A 19797-nucleotide genomic window follows, 5' to 3' on the forward strand; every position below is an offset into this window, starting at 1 on the left:
CTTTAGCTGGACTATCCAAGGAAAAAAAAAAGAGAGGACCCAAATCAACAAAATTATAAATGAAAAAGGGGACATACATCTGATACCAAAGAAATACAAATGATCATAAGAGGTTACTGTGAACAACTATACACCAACAAAATGGACAACCTAGAAGAAATGGAAAAAGTCTTAGAAATATACCAGTTACCAAGACTTAATCAGGAAAAAATAGAAAATCAGAACAGACCAATTACTAGTAAGGAGATTGAATCAGTAATAAAAAAAAATCTCCCATAAAGAAAAGCCCAGGACCAGATGGTTTCACTAGTGAATTTTACCACACATTTAAAGAATTAATGCCAATCCTTCTCAAATGCTTCCAAAACATCAAAGAGGAGAAAATAGTTCCAAACTCATTTTATGAGGCCAGCATTACCCTGCTACCAAAGCCAGATAAGGACACTACCAGAGAAGAAAACTACAGACCAAAATCCCTGATGAGTATAAATGCAAAAATTGTCAATAAAATACTATCAAACCAAAATCAGCAGCACATTTAAAGGATCATACATCACGATCAAGTGGGATTAATCCCTGGGATGCAAGGATATTTCAACATATGCAAATCAATCAGTGTGATACATCACATTAATAGAATGAAAGAAAAAATCATATGATCATCTCAATAGATGCAGAAAAAGAATTTGAGAAAATCCAACAAACATTCGTGATAAAAGCTCTTAACAAATTAGATATAGAAGGAACGTACCTGGACATAATAAAGGTTATATATGACAAATAAACAGGTAACATCATACTCAATGGTGAAAGGTTGAAAGCTTTTCTTCTATGATCAGGAACAAGACAAGGGTACCCACTCTCACCACTTCTATTCAACATAGTACTGGATGTCCTAGCCAGAACAATTAGGCAAGAAAAACAAATAAAAGGCATCAGAATTAGAGGAAAAAGTAAAATTGTCTCTGTTAGCAGATAACATGATTTTATATATAGAAAATATTAAAGACTCCAACAAAAAACTGTTAGATCTAATCAATGAATTCAGTTAAGTTGCAGGATAAAAAATGAACATACAAAAATCAGTAGATTTCTATACACTATCAACAAATCATCTGAAAAAGAAATAAAGAAAATGATCCTATTTATAATAGCATAAAAAAGAATAAAATATTTAGGAATAGCAGCCAGCCTGGTGGCATACTGGTTAAGTTCGGTGCACTCCACTTCAGCAGCCCAGGTTCTTGGGTTTGGATCCTGGGCGCAGACCTACACCACTTGTCAAGCCATGGTGTCGTGGCAACCCACATACAAAATAGAGGAAGATGGGCACAGATGTTAGCTCAGTGCCACTTTTCCTCAAGCAAAAAGAGGAAGATTGGCAATAGTTATTAGCTCAGGGTCAATCTTCCTCACCAAAAACAAAATAAAATATTTAGGAATAAATTTAACCAAGGAGGTGAAAGATCTCTATTCTGAAAACTACAAGACATTGATGAAAGAAATCAAAGACACAAATAAATGGAAAGATATCCCTTGTTCATAAATTGAAAGAATATTGTAAAAATGTCAATACTGCCAAAAGCCATCTTTAGATTCAATGCAATCCCTATCAAGATTCCAATGGCATTTGTTTTACAGAAGTAGAAGAAACAATCCTAAAATTTGTGTAGAACCACAAAAGACCCCAAAGAGCTAACGCAATTCTGAAAAAAGAACAAAGTAGGAGGCATCATACTTCCTGATCTCAAGCTATATTATAAAGCTATAATAATTAAAACAGTATGTTACTGGCATAAAAATAGATGCATAGACCAATGGAACAGAATCAAGAGCCCAGAAATAAACTCAAACATATATGGTCAACTAACATTTGACAAGGAAGGCAAGAATACTCATTGGAGAAAAGATAGTCTCTTCAATAAATGGTGCTGGGAAAATTGGATCTTCACATATTAAAGAATGAAATTAGGCTCCTAACTTACACCACTCACAAAAACTAACTCAAAATGGATAAAAGACTTAAATGTAAGACCTGAAAACATAAAATTCCTAGAAAAAAAACATAGTAAAATATCTCCTTGACATGGGTCATGACAATGATTTTTGGATATGACATCTAAAGCAACGCAACAAAATCAAAAATAAATAAGTGGGACTACATAAAACTCAAAAGCTTCTGCATAGCAAAAGAAATGATCAACAAAATAAAAAGAAAACCTTTGGAATGGGAAAAATATTTGCAAACCATATTTCTGATAAGGGGTTAATATCCAAAATATACAGGGAACTTAACTCAAATAGCAAAAAATACATAATCCAATTAAAACATGGGCAAAGGAGCTGAATAGACATTTTTCCAAAGAAGATAAACAAATGGCCAACAGGTAGATAAAAAATTGCACAACATCACTAATCATTAGGGAAATACAAATCAAAACCACAATGAAATATCACCACACACCTGTTAGAATGGCTAGCATCAAAAAGACAAGAGGTAACAAGTGGTGGCAAGGATGTGGAGAAAAGGGAACACTTGTGCACTGTTGGTGGGATTGTAAATTGGTACAGCCAGTATGGAAAATAGTATGGAAGTTCTCAAAAATTTAAAAATAGAAATGGCATATCATCCAGCAATTCTACTTCCGGGAATACATCTGAAGGAAATGAAAACACTGTGTTGAAGAGATATCTGCCCACTCCCATGTTCATAACAGCATTATTTATCTTAGCTAAGACATGGATACAACCTAAGTGTCCATCAATGGACAAATGGGTAAAGAAGCTGTGGTAGATAAAGAATATTCAGTCATAAAAAAATGGGGAATCCTGCCACTTATGACAACATGAATGGACCTTGCATGCCTTATTCTAAGCGAAATAAGTCAGCCAGAGAAAGACAATGCTGTATGGTCTCACCAATATGTGGAATCTAAAAAAACGAAAACAAAAATCAAAGAAAAAGAGATCAGATTTGTGGTTACCAGAGGCAGAGTGTGGGGGAAGAGGAATTGGATGAATGTGGTCAATAGGCACAAACTTCCAGTTATAAGATAAATAAGTACTAGGGATGTAATGAACAACATGATGACTAGTTAACACTGCTGTATAATATATATGAAAGTTTTTAAGAGAGTAAATTCTAAGAGTTCTCATCACAAGGAAAAAATATATACATATCTTTTTCTTTTTCTTTGATATATGAGATGATGGATGTTAACTAAATTTATTGTGGTAATCATTTCACGATATATGTAAGTCAAATAATTATGCTATATACCGTAAACTTATACAGTGCTGTATGTTAATTATAGCTCAATAAAGATGGGAAAAAACATGAATTCCCCCCCAAATCATTTTCAACAACACAATATGAGATTTTATGCAAAAAAGAAGTATGGTTCATACATGGGAAAGAAGAAATTAATAGAAACTGTCCCCAAGGAAGCCCAGTCATTGGACTTACTAGACAAAGATTTTAAATCACCCATTTTAAATTCAGTTAAAGAGTTAAAGGATATCATGTACAAGAAACTAAAGGAAACCATGAGAATGGTATCTCACCAAATAAGATCAATAAAGAGATAGAAATTTTAAAAAGGAAAAATAATAGAAATTCTGGAGTTGAAAATAACTGAAATGAAAATTTCACTAATGGGAGTCAACAGCAGATTTGAGTAGGCATTAGAAAGAATCATCCGTCTCAATCCTAGGTCAGTTGAGATTACTCAGTCTGAGGAACAGAAAGAAAAAAGACTGAAGAAAAATGAGCAGAGCTTGAGAGACTTGTGGAAACCAACAAGTGTACCAACATACACATAAAGGGACCTCTAGATGGAGATAAAAGATAGAAAGGGGCAGGAAGAATATTTGAGGAAATAGCCAAAATCTTCCCAAATTTGATAAAAGACATGGATGTGCACATCCAAGAAGCTCAATGGTTCCCAAGTAGAATAAACCAAAAAGATCCACACCAAGACCCCTTATAATCAAACTGTCAAGAGACAATGAGAAAATCCTGAAAGCAGCAAGACAGAAGCAACACATCACATACAAGAGATGCTCAATTACATTAATGGCTGATTTCTCATCAGAAACCATGGAGGCCAGAGGTAGTGGAAGGATACAAAGTGCTGAAAGAAAAATACTGTCAATGAAGAATTCTATATAAAGCAAATGTATCCTTCAAAGTAATAGAGAAATTAGACATTCCAAGATTTAAAAAAAACTAAGAATTCTTCCCTAATAGACCTGCTCTAGAGAAATGCTAAAGGGAATACGTCATGATGAAAAGTAGAGTGACAAAATGAGAATTCTATATCACACAAATTTATTATATGTACATATTTCATATAGAAGTTATATTTCAAATACTTAAGCATAATTATTAAATAGCATTTCCAATTAACATATTTCCTTAAGGTATACCATAAAATGACCATTTCAAGAAGAATCCAGAAAGCTGAGTTCTTTATTGTACTTTTTTTCACAGACCTGTAACTGTTAGGAATCACTCCTTTATTATATATCTTGTGTCATATTTCAATGCTAGGTCAGTTGAGATTACTGGGCCAGAAATATGACAATCTTAAGAACCACTCTTCCTGGGATACATTTATGGCTGAACAAGTTTTGCCTTCTTAATATTTACAAAAGGGATCTACAAGTTCCTTTTTCCCCCTTAACATAACAAACATAAAAGAAACTTGAGAAAATACTTTAGTAACTCCATCTCAGCTAGTATGTAACCCTGCAGTTGTATTTTTCCAATCAAAAGGGGAAAGCATAACTCTTAATCTTTTGCTCACTGCAGTGCATTGCTCTTCAGTGATGTAGCTCATGTAACGGCCAATTTACATAAAATATTTTCTCGGCAACAATCACATCCGGAAGGCAATAAACACACTCTTTTTGACAGCAAAGTTTTCATCATTGAGAGTGATCATATTGCTTTTACAATTACAAATCCAGAACATTTAAATACACTGTCTAATTGTGACAGTATTTTTATATAAAAAGAATTCTTACTTTAAGAAATATAGTGAAATTTTTATAGATGAATTGATGCAATGTCCTGGATTTTCTTCAAAATAATGTATCGGGGGAAGGGGAGACAGATCACCATGAGTTAATAATAGTTGAAGCTGAGAGATGAGAACGTGGGAATTTATTATACTATTATGTTTACTTGCATAAGTTTGAAATTTTCCATTATTAAGAGACAATTCATCCCCTGAAATGCAATTTGGGTAGAACACAGCAGATCCTTTCACACAAAGTTTCATCCTGCAAGTATTACAAAAACAATAGCTTTAGTGGTTTTACTTTTATTTTTGAGATTAGTATACAGCACTATTTTAAATTCAATAAGTCATGTTTGTACTAATAAGCAAAAGAGAGAACAAATTCTAGTTAATTCTCTCTCACACTCATTGGTTTCATAAGAAGTGAGTTTCTCATATTTATACTATTTTTAAGTAGATTCCAAAACTTTCTCTGATAACTTTCCTAATATTTAAATACCACCATTGTTGGATAATTTAATCTTAAGAAAATAGTTTCCACTCCTGATTAAAACAATGATCCATAAATATTTTATTACATACAAACTCAGCTACCCTAGAGATTTGAAGAAACTAAGAGACTGTGTAGATTTGTTTTATGTATAGGAAACATATGGTTTTGCTTTTTTTAGAATTATTGATTGGCAATATAAAAATGATTTAAATTTAACTTCCAAAATTAACTTTATTCATAAAAATTCCTTTTGGCAATTAAGATTTCAAAAGCAGATGAGAGGCAATGATTTTATAGTCCACTTACAAAAAATGTAGTTTTACAGGCTTTTTCATCAAACAACCAATCTAACATATAGTTCATGGCCACTTAATCCATTGTCTTGTTCTACAAAGCAATAATTTTACTCAGCATTAATGACTAAAATAATTAGCACTAACTTTGGAAATAACAAAATATAATTTGAAGCTTATTTCAAACATGGAAGAATCTAGACAATGTGTTTGTTTGTTTATGAACCATAAACATAATAAATGGATCTAACTGATAAATATGGGTCACTTCTCCATACCTTAAAGAGTTTTTCTTGTATGTAGAGATCTCCACCAGAGACAACATTGCTCATGGCCCTCAACCACTAACAACACAACTATCTCCTCCTTCCCTTCCTCTCTCCTCACGTATGTGGTCATGTGACATTTTCCTGTGCAAGCCCAGACCAGAAGTTTGAATTCTATGGCACAGTTGGATGGTGATGACTGAAGAGTATGCAGGCTCTTGATACCTAGGGTTTGATATATTGATCAATAATGTGACTCACTTCTAGCATATAGGCCCACAGACTTATGCTATACTACTTTTACACATGCCCTTGATTATCTCATGCATTACTCACTGTTCATAGCTTTTCATCACAGTTGCTAAAAGGTATGTATTATTAATCACTTTCATCAGAACACAGCAACAAAGCATAGGAAATACGATGCAGTATTAAACCAGGTTGCTGCTGTAGACAACTGGGGCTCAATACCACTGGGGAGTCTCAGAGAGTCTGTGAAGTATGCACCTCAGAATTGTCCTTTCCATGACAAAGAACATGTAGTATTTATGCACCAACTACTGTTCCTCTTTGTTTGAGGGTTGTTCCTGCAGGCGTTAACTCCCCAAACTTCTGACTTGCCATCCATGGACTGAACTCACTCCTGGGGACAGAGAAAACTCTCAGGGAGAAGGCATAGGAACTATCTTCAGATGACCCTAGGGTAGGCCAATGGTATATGGGCAGTTGACTGCAAAAAATTTTTTAATAAATTTGTGTTTTCTTAATCACAAGAGAATCTACATACTTATGAAAATAGCGATCCATTGTGAGCCATTATTCAACCCTCAGACAAAGCTCAGTGAACATATGGATTCATAGGCCATTTGCAATAACTCTGAAACTGCACTCGGCCCTGCAGCACACACACTTTCTCTACCAGGGTCTACATCCCAAAGATTAGGACAATTGTGCATATAATTTGAGAAACAAATGTTAAAGAAAGTGGCAATATTATTTTTATTAAAAAAATCATATAGTAGGTAGGAGTGACTTCACCAAGATGGTGACGTAGGTTGTTCCTGACTTTGCTCCCCCTCACAAAAAGAACAACTAACAACTATTCACGGACAAGACATCACTGGGAGAATCCTAGAACACAGGGGTAAGGCTGAAACACTACCCTGTACCACAAACAGCAAGACAGACCACATTAGAAAGGTAAGAGGAGTGGCTACACACTGATCATGTTGCCCCTCCCCCTAGCTGGAGGAGTACCACACCAGGAGGTCTCCCTGAGCTTCCTTCTCCTTGGGAAGAGAGAGCCCATGGTGGACATCCAGCTCCCCTCAGCACTGTGGGTCACTTCTTGGGAGCTCCTACTCTGGTCTTGCCTGATGAGGATGGCAGGGGAATCTGAAGGGCTTGACCACTGGGAATCTGATTGTGACAGAGGAGGGAGGTACTTGCAATAACTGGCATTCAGATCTTGACAGACCAAGTTCTTACCTGCAGCACCCAAGCAGTAGTCTCAACCAGCAGCTTTGCTCATCTGTGAAACCAATCTGGTGCAGTCTGATCAGGGAACTCAGTAGGGTGCTGTGCTGCCTGATTTGGGTCTTCATATGAAAATATTTGATGGCCTGGAGCCTGGTCTGCCCCCACTCAGACAGGGGAGCTGAGTCATAGCCCCATCCACCACAGAGTGAAGCTCCCAGCTCCCTGCCTGACTAGAAAGGCTGGCAAAAACACCTGAAAGCTGTATAGTCTAGCAACACTCAAGCAGAGAGTATGGCAGGCAGAGCTGATGGTCTGAAGAGCAAAGCCAATGTCCCTATCTGGCCAGGGAACTTGAGGTTCAGGTCAGCTTGAGTCAAGAACTCAAGACCACAAACAAAGAGCCTTATTGGTATTGAAGCTGGTTCTCCTGCTGTGCCCAGGCAGGGAAATTAGTTCGTAGCCCTGCTCATTCCTGAATACAGCTTTCAGCCTGACCAACCAGGAAACCCAACCAGAGCACATGGGAAACTGCATAGACCATCCAACAGCCCTGCTTACAGTGGCATTTACAGAGAGCACAGCCCATGGCTTTTCCCATCTGCAGAGCAAAACCAGTGGCCCCATCTGGCCAGGGAATTCAGGGCACAGTTTTGCCTAATTGGGTCCCCAAATAATGAACTGTGCAGGCCCTGGGGCCCATCCTACTACCCCACCAGGGCATAGAAGCTAACTCATAGCCCCACCTACTACTGACTATAGTGTCCAGTCCTGACCATCTAGAAAGCCTGACCAGAGAACCCAGGCAACTGTAGAGATGATCCTACAGCCTCACTTGGGCAGGGAACCAAGCTAGTAGTCCTATGCAACTGTACTCAGCCAGTGGCACTGCCCCCTGAACATTAGAGCTCAGGCAGTGGCCTCATCCAAAAATAGACCCTGATAGCAAGCCCCACATGCCCAAGGATATTACTTGCAGATACGTCCAGAAACCCAAACTGAGCTGACTGGTGAAGAACTGTCTCTGACAAAGCAAACCTGTAAAGTCTAGAAGAGGAGACTGCTTACTCAAATGCACTAACACCAATGTAAGGATTGAAGATCACAAAAAGCCTGGTAGACATGACACCACCAAAGGAAACTAATAAAGCTCCATAACAGACCCTAAAGAAATAGAGATCTATGAACTGCCAGGCATAGAATTCAGAATAATACTCTTAAATTAGTTTAGTGAATCAAAAGAACACACAGACAACTAAACAAAATTAGGAAAACAATGCATGAAAAAAATGAAAACTTCAACAAAAAAAATAGAAACCATCAAAAAACCCCAAACAAACAGCAATCCCAGAGCTGAAAATTACAATGACTGACCTGAAGGATTTAACAGAGAGCTTCAAAAGTAAACTTGACCATGCAGAAGAAAGAATCAGTGACCTAGAAGACAAGACATTTGAAATTATCCAGTCAAAAGAGAAGAAAAAAGAATGAAAAGAGTGAAGAAACCCTACAGGACATGTGGGACACAATCATAAGAAACAATATCCACATTATGGGAATTCCAGAAGGAGAAAAGAAACACAAAGTGACAGAAAGTAAGTTTAAAGCAATAATGGCTAGAAGAGAGAGATCAAAATGGTGGAGTAGGAAGATCCTTAGCTCACATACTCCCACGGACACACCAAAACTACAACTATATACAGAACAACTATTGCTGAGAACAACCTGAAGACTAGCAGAAGAGATTTTCCACAATTAAAGATATAAAGAAAAAGCCACATTGAGATGGGTAGGAGGGGCAGAGACACAGTCTAGGCAGGACCTACACCTCCAGCATGGCAACCCACAAATGGGAGGATTATCATAACTGTGGAGGGCCTCGCAGACAAGAGAAGGGCCCAAGTCTCACATTGGGCTCCCCAGCCCAGGGGACCTGCACCAGGAAGATGAGCCCCCATAATACCTGGCTTTGAAAACCAGTGGGGGTTTTCAAAGGTTTCCAGGAGAGCCAGAGGGCTATAGGAAACTGAGACTCCACTCTTAAAGGGTGCACACACAAACTCATTCACTCCAAATCCCAGTGCAGAGGCAGAAATTTGAAAAGGGCCTGGGTTATACATGAAGGAGTTTCATTGACTAATTTTAGGGCATGTGCTGGAGGGGCAGGGATATGTTGGAACTTTCTCTGGGGGCAGAAGTGCTGGTGGGCACCATATTTTTGCTTTCCTTCTACCTAACTGGCCTGACCCTGATGGGCACCACTTATGACACTCTCCATCTACCTTGCTAGTGTCACTTTCCCTGTTTGGCATTCCCCTGCAGATCTGCCCCAGCTGATGCCCCTCCAAGTGGCTTCTGCCCTGTCCTGCCTGCCGGGAAGCACCAGGCCCAGCATCAGAGCCCCTCCAAAGCAGTTCCTGCCCCAAAGGGCCAGCCCTGCACACCAGCACACCTGCAGCAATCATGGCCCAGGCACAACAGGAGGGTGCAAGCATCCTACACATGGGACACACCTGGAGCACCTGGCACTGGTGACCAGGGGGGATTGCACTACTTGGCCCCACAGGACACCTCTACATAAAGCCATCCCTTGAAGGCCAAGAGACATAGCTGATCTACCTAATACCTAGAAACAAACACAGACAGTTAGGCAAAATGAGGAGACAATAGAATATGTTGCAAACTAAAGTTCTCAGAAAAAGAACTAAACCAAATGGAGATAAGCAATCTACTAGATAAAAAGTTCAAGGTAATGGTCATAAAGAGGCTCACTGAACTTGGGAGAAGAATGGATGAACACTTTGAGAACTTCAACAAAGAGATAGAAAATATAAAACAGAATGAATCAGATATAAAGAATACAGTAACTGAAATGAAAAATACACTAGAGGGAATCAATAGCAAATGTAGAAGAACAGATCAGTGATCTGGAAGACAGAGTAGTGGAAATCACCCAATTGGAACAGCAAAAAGAAGAAAGAACTTTAAAAAACCAGGATAGCTTAAGAGACCTCTGGGGCAACATCAAGCATACTAACATTCACATGATAGGGGTCCTAGAAGGAGAAGAGAGAGAGAAAGCGACAGAAAACCTACTTGAAGAAATAATGGTTGAAGATTTCCCCAACGTGGCAAAGGAAATGGACATCCAAGTCCAGGAAGGACAGAGAGTCCAAAATAATATAAACCCAAGGAGACCCACACCAAGACACATTATAATTAAAATATCAAAAGTTAAAGATAAGAAGAGAATCTTAAAAGCAAGAAGAGAAAAAAAACTAGTTACATACAAGGGAACACCTCATAAGACTATCAGCTAATTTTTTAGTAGAAACTTTGCAGGCCAGGAGGGAGTAGTATGATGTAGTCAAAGTGCCAAAAGGAAAAAAAACCTTACAACTAAGAATACTCTACTTGGCAAGGTTTTCATTCAGAATTGAAAGAGAAATAAAGAATTTCCTAGACAAGCAAAAGCTAAAGGAGTTCATCCACTAAACTGGCCTTAGAAGAAATGTTAAAAGGACTTCTTTAAATGGAAAAGAAAAGACCATAACTAAAAATGAGAAAATTATGACAGAAAAAATCTCACTGGTAATCGCAAACATATAGTAATAGTAGTGGATCAACCATTTGTCTAGGCAGTTTGAAGGTTAAAAGACAAAAGTAGGAAAGTCATCTATATCTACAATAATAAATTAAGGGATATACAAAACAAAGAGATGCAAAATATGATGTCAAAAACATAAAACGTTGGGGGGGAGTAAAATGTAGTGCTTTAAAATACACTTAAACATAAGCAACCATCAGGTTAAAATAAACTGCTATATACATAGATTGTTATATATAAACGTCATGGTAACTACAAACCAAAAGCCTATAATAGATACACACAAAATAAAGAGAAAGGAATGCAAGCATAACACTAAAGTCATCAAATCACGAGAGAAGAGAGCAAGAGAAGAAAAAATGAACACAAAAGAACTACAAAAATAACCAGAAAACAATTAACAAAATGGCAATAAGTACATACCTATCAATAATTACTTTACGTGTAAATGAACTAAATGTTCCCATCAAAAGACATGGGGTGAGGGGCCGGCCCAGTGGCACAAGCGGCTAAATGTGCGTGCTCCACTGCGGCGGCCCGGGGTTCACCGGTTTGGATCCCAGGCGTGCACCGACGCACTGCTTGGCAAGCCATGCTGTGGTGGCATCCCATATAAAGTGGAGGAAGATGGGTGCGGATGTGAGCCCAGGGCCAGTCTTCCTCAGCAAAAGAAGAGGAGGTTTGGCAGATGTTATCACAGGGCTGATCTCTTCACACACAAAAAAGCAAAACATAGGGTGGCTTAATGGATAAGAATATAAGACCCATATATATGCTGCCAACAAGAGTCTCACTTCAGATCTAAAGACACACACAGACTTAAAGTAAAGAGATGGAAAAAGATATTCCATGCAAATAGAAATGAAAAGAAAGCTGAGGTACCTACTTATATCAGACAAAACACACTTTAAAACGAAGACTGTAACAAGAGACAAAGGAGTGCATTACATAATGATAAAGAGATCAATCCAACAAAAGGATATATTGCTTGTAAATATCTATGCACCCAACATAGGAACACCTAAATAAATACAATAAATATTAACATAAAGAGAAAAATTGACAGGAATACAATAATATTAGAGGACTTGAACACCCCACTTACATCAACGGATAGATCATTCAGACAGAAAGCAACAAGGAAACATTTGCCTTAAATGACACATTAGACGTGATGGATTTAATTAATAATAGATATACACAGAACACTCCATCCAAAAAAGCAGAATACACATTATTTTTAAGAGCACATGCAACATTCTCCAGAATAGATCATATGTTAGGCCACAAAATAAGTCTCGATAAATTTAATAAGACTGAATTCATTTCAAGCATCTTTTCCAACCACAATGATATGAAATTAGAAATTAATTACAAGAAGAAAACTGAAAAAAAACACAAACATGGAGGCTAAAAAACATACTACTAAACAACCAACAGGTCAATGAGGAAATAAAAAACTACCTTGAGACCAACGAAAATGGAAACACAACATTCCAAAATCTATGGGACACATCAAAGGCAGTTCTAAGAGAGAAGTTTATAGTGATACAGGCCTACCTCAGGAAACAAAAAAAAAAATCTGAAAGAAACAATATAGCCTTACACCTAAAGGAACTAGAAAAAGAAAAACAAAGACAAAAGTTAGTAGAAGGAAGGAAATAAGTAAGGTCAGAGTAGAAATAAAATGAAATAGAGACTTAAAAAAATAATAATAAATTAAAAATAAAAAAGATTAATGAAACTAAGAGCTGATTCTTTGAAAAGATAAACAAAGTTGATAAACCTTTAGCCAGATTTATCAAGAAAAAAAGGGAGAGGACCTAAATAAATAAAGTCAGAAATGAAAGAGGAGGTGTTACAACCAAAACCACAGAAATACAAAGGATCATAAGAGATTACTACAAACAATTATATGCCAACAAATTGGACAAACCTTAAAGAAATGGATAAATTCCTAGAAACATATAATCTTTCAAGACTGAATCAGAAAGAAATATAAAACCTGAACAGACTGATTACTAGTAATCAAACTGAATCCATAATAAAAAACTCTCTACAAACAAAAGTCCAGGCTTTTGGTGATGGCTTCACAGGTGAATTCTACCAAACATTTAAAGGAGAATTAATACCTACCAAACTATTGTCAAATTATTCAAAAAAATTGAAGATGAAGAAATGCTTCCAAACTCATTCTATGAGGCCAGCATCACCCTAATACCAAAACCAGGCAAAAACACTACAAAAAAAAAGAGAAATTATTACAGGCCAATATCCCTGATTAATATAGGTGGAAAAATCCTCAACAAAATATTAGCAAAGCGAATTTAACAAAACATTAAAAGGATCATACACCATGATCAAGTGGGATTTATCCCACGGATGTAAGTATGGTTCAATGTCCACAAACCAATCAATGTGACACACCACATTAACAAAATGAAGGATAAAAATCATATGATCATCGCAATAGATGAAGAAAACATTTGACAAAATCCAACATCTATTTATGATAAAAACTCAACAAAGTGGGTATAGAAGAAACATACCCCTATGTATAATAAATATACATAATAAAGGCCATATGTGACAAACCCACAATTAACATCATACTTAATGGTAAAAAGCGGAAAGTGTTTCCTCTAAGATCAGGAACAAGACAAGGATGCCCATTCTCACCATTTTTATTCAACCTAGTATTGGAATTCCTAGCTACAGAATTCAGACAAAATAAATAAATAGAAGGCATTCAAATTGAAAAAGAAGAAGAAAAACTGTCATTATTTGCAGATGACATGACACTATGTATAGAAAACCCTAAAGACTTCACCAAAAAGTATTAGAACTGATAAACAAATTCAGTAAAGTTTCAGGATACAAAATCAATACACAGAAATCTGTTGCATTTCTATACACTAATAATGAACAATCAGTAAAAAAACAATTGAGAAAACAATATCATTTATAATTGCACCAAAAAGAATAAAATACTTAACTTTAACCAAGGAGATGAAAGACTTGTACACTAAAAACTATAAGATATTGATGAAAGCAATTGAAGATGACACAAATGAAAAGATATACCATGATTATGGACCAGAAGAATTAATATTGTTAAAATGTCCATACTACCCAAAGCAATCTACAGATTCAATGATATCCCTATCAAAATACTGATGGCACTTTTCATAGAACCAGAACAAATAATCCTAAAATTTGCACGGAACCATAAAAGACCCCAAATTTCCATAACAATCTTGAGAAAGAACTAAGTTGGAGGTATCACATTTCATGGTCTCAAACTATCCTACAAAGCTATAGTAATAAAAACTGTAGGGTACTTGCATAAATACAGACACATAGATCAATGGAATAGAATAGAGAGCCCAGAAATAAGCCCACACTTATATGGTCAATTAATCTATGACAAAGTTGGCAAGAACATACAATGGGGAAAAAACAGTCTCATCAATAAATGGTGATGGGAAAACTGGACAGCTACATATAAAAGAATAAAACTGGACCAACTTCCTACACCATATATAAAAATAAACTCAAAATGGATTAAAGATTTAAATGTAAGACTTGAAACCATGAAACTCCCAGAAGAAAACATAGACAGTAAGATCTTTGACATCAGTCTTAACAATATTTTTTTGGATATATCTCCTCAGGCAAGGGAAACAAAAGCAAAAGTAAACAAGTGGGACTACATCAAACTAAAAAGCTTTTTCATAGCAAAGGAAACCATCAACAAAATGAAAAGGCAACCTACTGAATGGGAGAAGATATTTGCAAATGATATACCTAATAAGGGGTTAATATCTAAAATATATACACAACTCATACAACTTAATATCAATAAAACAATCTGATTTAAAAAATGGGCAGAATACCTGAATAGACATTTTTCCAAAGAAGATATACAGATGGCCAACAGATACATGAAAAGATGCTCAATGTCACTAATCATCAGTGAAATGCAAATCAAAACCACAAGGAGATATCACCTCACACCTGTCAGAATGGCTATTATCAAAAAGACAACAAGTAACAAGAGTTGGGAATGATGTGGAGAAAAGAAAACCCTTGTACATTGTTGATAGAATGTAAATTGGTGCAGCTGATATGGAAAACAGCATGGAGGTTCTTCAAAAAGTTAAAAATAGAACTACCACACGATCCAGCAATTCCACTTTTGAGCATTTATCTGAAGAAAATGAAAAGAATAATTCAGAAAGATATATGCACCCCTATGTTAACTGCAGCATTATTTATAATAGCCAAGATATGGAAGCAACCTAAGTGTCCATCGATAGATGAATGGATAAAGAAAATGTGGTATATGTACAATGGAATATTACTCAGTCATAAAAAAGAATGAAACCCTGCCATTTGTGACTACATGGATGGACTACATGGAAGTGAAATAAGTCAGAGGGAGACAAATACCATATGATTTCACTTATATATGGAATCTAAAAAACAAAACAAATGAACAAACAAAACAGAAAAAATCTCATAAATACAAAGAACCAACTGGTGGTCACCAGAGGAGAGGTGGCTGGGGGATGGGCAAAATAGCTGAAAGGGATTAAGAGGTATAAACTTCCAGTTATAAAATAAATAAGTCACGAGGATGTAGTATATAGCATAGGGAATATAGCCAATAATATTGTAATAACTTTGTATGGTGACAGATGGTTACTAGACTTGTTGTGGTGATCATTTTTAATTTACACAAATGTCAAATCACTATGTTGTACACCTGAGACTAACATAATATTGTATGTCAACTTTACATCAATAAAAAAAATAAAATAAAGCAATAATGGCTGAAAACTTCTCAAACCGGGGAGGGAAATGGACATCCAGATCCATGAGGCCCAAAGGACCCAAATAGGTTGAATCTGAATAGGGCTACACCAAGATGCATTATCATTAAATTGTCAAAAGTCAAAGACAAAGAAAGAATTTTGAAAGCAGTAAGAGGAAAGAGAGAAATTACATACAAGGGAACACCCATAAGACTATTGGAAGATTTCTCAACAGAAATATTTCAGGCCAGGAGAGAATAGGATAATATATTCAAAATATTGAAAGAAAAAACTGTCAACCAAAATTTCCATACCCAGCAAAGCACTCCTTCAGAAATGAAGGAAGGATAAAGACTTTCCTGAACAAACAAAAGCTGAGAGAGTTCACCTCCTCTAGACTTGCCTTACAAGAAAAGCTAAAGGAGTTCTTTGAGTGGAAGTAAAAGGACAATAATAAACGTCATAAAACCATAAGAAGGTAGCGTAAAACTCACTGATAATGGTAAATATATAGTCAAAGTTAGATTCTGTAATATGATAATGATGATGTGTAATTCACTTACAAGTCTAGTTTAAAAGTTAAAAAACATAGTAAAAATAACCATAACTACAATAATCAGTTATTGGCTACCCAATACAAAATATATGTAAACTGTAACATCAATAATCTAAAACGCGAGGAGGAAGAGAAGTAAAAGTCTAAAATTTAGGAATTCTGTTTAAGTTGTTAAGTTGTTATCAGTTTAAAATAGGGTATTATAATTTTAATATATTTTATGTAAGCCTCATGGTAACCACAAGGGAAAAACCTGTAGTAATTACACAAAAGAACATGATAAAAACGTCAAATCATACTGATACTAAAACATCAAAACACAAAAAATTAGGTTATGAAAAAAGGAACAAGGGATTTACAAAATAACTAGAAAACAATTAAGAAAATTGTAATAGTGAGCTCTTACCTATCAATATTTACTTTAAACATAAATGGATTAAATTCTTCAATCAAAAGACATAGAATGGTTGGATGGATTAAAAAGCAAGATCCAACAATATGCTGCTTACAACAGATTCACTTTAGCCTTAAAGACACACATACTGAGAGTGAAGAGATGGAAAAAGATATTTCACGCAAATAGTACCCCCCAAAAAAGCAGGGAAATCTATATGTATATAAGATATAATAGAGTTTAAACTAAAAATGGTAAAAAGAGGCAAAGAAGGTCATTATACAATGGTAAACAGGTGAATCCATCAAAAAGTTATAACAGTTGTAAACATTTAGGGACCCAACATCAGAGCACCCAAATATATAAAGGAAAAAATTAACAGAGCTAAAAGGAGAAATAAATAGCAATACAATAATAGTTGAGGACTTTTTTCTTTTATTTATTTATTTATTTATTTGTGAGGAAGATCAGCCCTGAGCTAATATCCATGCCAATCCTCCTCTTTTTGCTGAGGAAGACTGGCCCTGGGCTAACATCTGTGCCTATCTTCCTCCACTTTATATGGGATGCCACCACACATGGCCTGACAGGCAGTGCATCAGTGCGCACCCGTGATCCGAACCTGGGCTGCCAGCAGCGGAGCATGCGCACTTAACTGCTATGCCACAGGGCCAGCCCCATAATTGAGGACTTTAGTACTCTACTCTCAACAATGGATAGATCATCCAGACAGCAAATCAATAAGGAAATGCAAATTTGAACAACACTATATAACAAATGAATCCAACAGACATATACAGAACATTCTATCTGACAACAGCAGATTACACCTTCTTCTCAAGTGCACATGGAACATTTTCTAGGATACACCATATATTAGGCCACAAAACAAGTCTTAGCAAATTGAAGAAGATTGAAATCATACCAAATATCTCCTCTGACCACAATGGTATGAAACTAGAAATTAATAACAGAAGGGAAACTAGAAAATTCATGAAACACATGGAAATTAAAATCATTCTCCTGAAAACCAATGGATCAAAGAAGAAATTAAAGAGGAGGGGCTGGCTCGGTGGCATAGTGGTTAAGTTTGTGTGCTCCGCTTTGGTGGCCTGGGGTTCATGAGTTAGGATCCCAGGCACAGACCTATACGCCACTCATCAAGCCGTGCTGTGGCAGCACCCCATATACAAAATAGAGGAAGATTGGCACAGATGTTAGCTCAGGGACAATCTTCCTCACCAAAAAAAAAAAAAAAAGAAAGAAATTAAAGAGGAAATAACAAAGTATCTTGAGACAAACAAAAATGGAATCACGACATAACCAAAACTTATAATGCAACAAAAGCAGTTCTAAGAGGGAAGTTCACAGCAATAAACACCTACATAAGAAACAAGGAAGATGTCAAATAAACAACCTAACTCTACACCTTAAGGAACTAGAAAAAGAAGAAAAACCTGAGCCCAAAGTTAGCAGAAAGAAAAAAAATAATAAAGATTATAGTAGAAATAAATGAAATTGAGAACATGAAAACAATACAAAAGAACCAAACTAAGAGTTGTTTCTTTGAAAAGATAAACAAAATTGACAAACCTTTAGCTAGACTAACCAAGGAAAATAGAGGACCCAAATCAACAAATTATAAATGAAAAAGGACACATTAAAAATGATACCACAGAAATAAAAGGATCATAAGAGGCTACTATAAACTATATGCCAACAAATTGGACAACCTAGAAGAAATGAAAAAATTCTTGGAAACATACAATCTACCATGACTGAATCAGGAAGGACAGAAAGTCTGAACAAATTACTAGTAAGGAGATTGAATTGGTAATCAAATATCTCCCAAAGAAGAAAAGCCCAGGACTAGATAGCTTCATGGTTGAATTTTACCAGACATTTAAAGAAGAATTAATGCCAATACTTCCCAAACTCTTCCACAAAATTGAAGAGGAGGGAACATTCCCAAACTCATTTTATGAGGACAGCATTACCCTAACACCAAAGCCAGAAAAGGACATTACCAGAAAAGAAAACTAAGGCCAATGTCCCTGATGAATATAGATGTGAAAATGCTCAATAAAATACTAGCAAACCAAATTCAGCAGCACATTAAAAAGATCATTCACCATGATCGAGTGGGACTTATCCCTGGGATGCAAAGATGATTGAACATACACAAATAAATCACTGAGATACATTACATTAAAATACTGCAAAATAAAACTCATATGATCACCTTAATAGACACAGAAAAAGTATTTAACAAAATTCAACATCCATTCATGATAAAAACTCTTAACAAACTAGGTATAGAAGGAATTTACCTTAACATAATCAAGACCATATATGACAAGCCAACAGCTAATATCATACTAAATGGTAAAAGGTTGAAAGCTTTCCTCTAAGAGCAGGAACAAGACAAGGGTGTCCACTCTCACCACATCTATACAACATAGTACTGGAAGTCCTAGCCAGTGCAATCAGGCAAGAAAAAGCCATCAGAATTTGAAAGGAAGAAGGGAAATTGTGTCTATTTGCAGATGACATTTATATATAGAAAAATCCTAAAGACTCCACCCAAACACTGTTTGATCTAATCAAAAAATTCAGTGAAGTTGCAGGATACTAAATTAACATAGAAAAATCAATAGCATTTCTATACTCTAACAGGAAATTACCTGAAAATGAAATGAAGAAAATGATCCCATTTACAGTAGCATCAAAAATAATAAAATACTCAGGAATAAATTAAACCAAGTAGGTGAACAATATCTACACTGAAAACTATAAGACATTGATGAAAGAAATTGAAGAAAATACAAAGAAATGGCAAGATATCCCCTGTTCATGGATTAAAAGAATTAA

Source organism: Diceros bicornis, chromosome X, assembly GCF_020826845.1.
Source record: "Diceros bicornis minor isolate mBicDic1 chromosome X, mDicBic1.mat.cur, whole genome shotgun sequence".
Classification (NCBI taxonomy): Eukaryota; Metazoa; Chordata; class Mammalia; order Perissodactyla; family Rhinocerotidae; genus Diceros; species Diceros bicornis.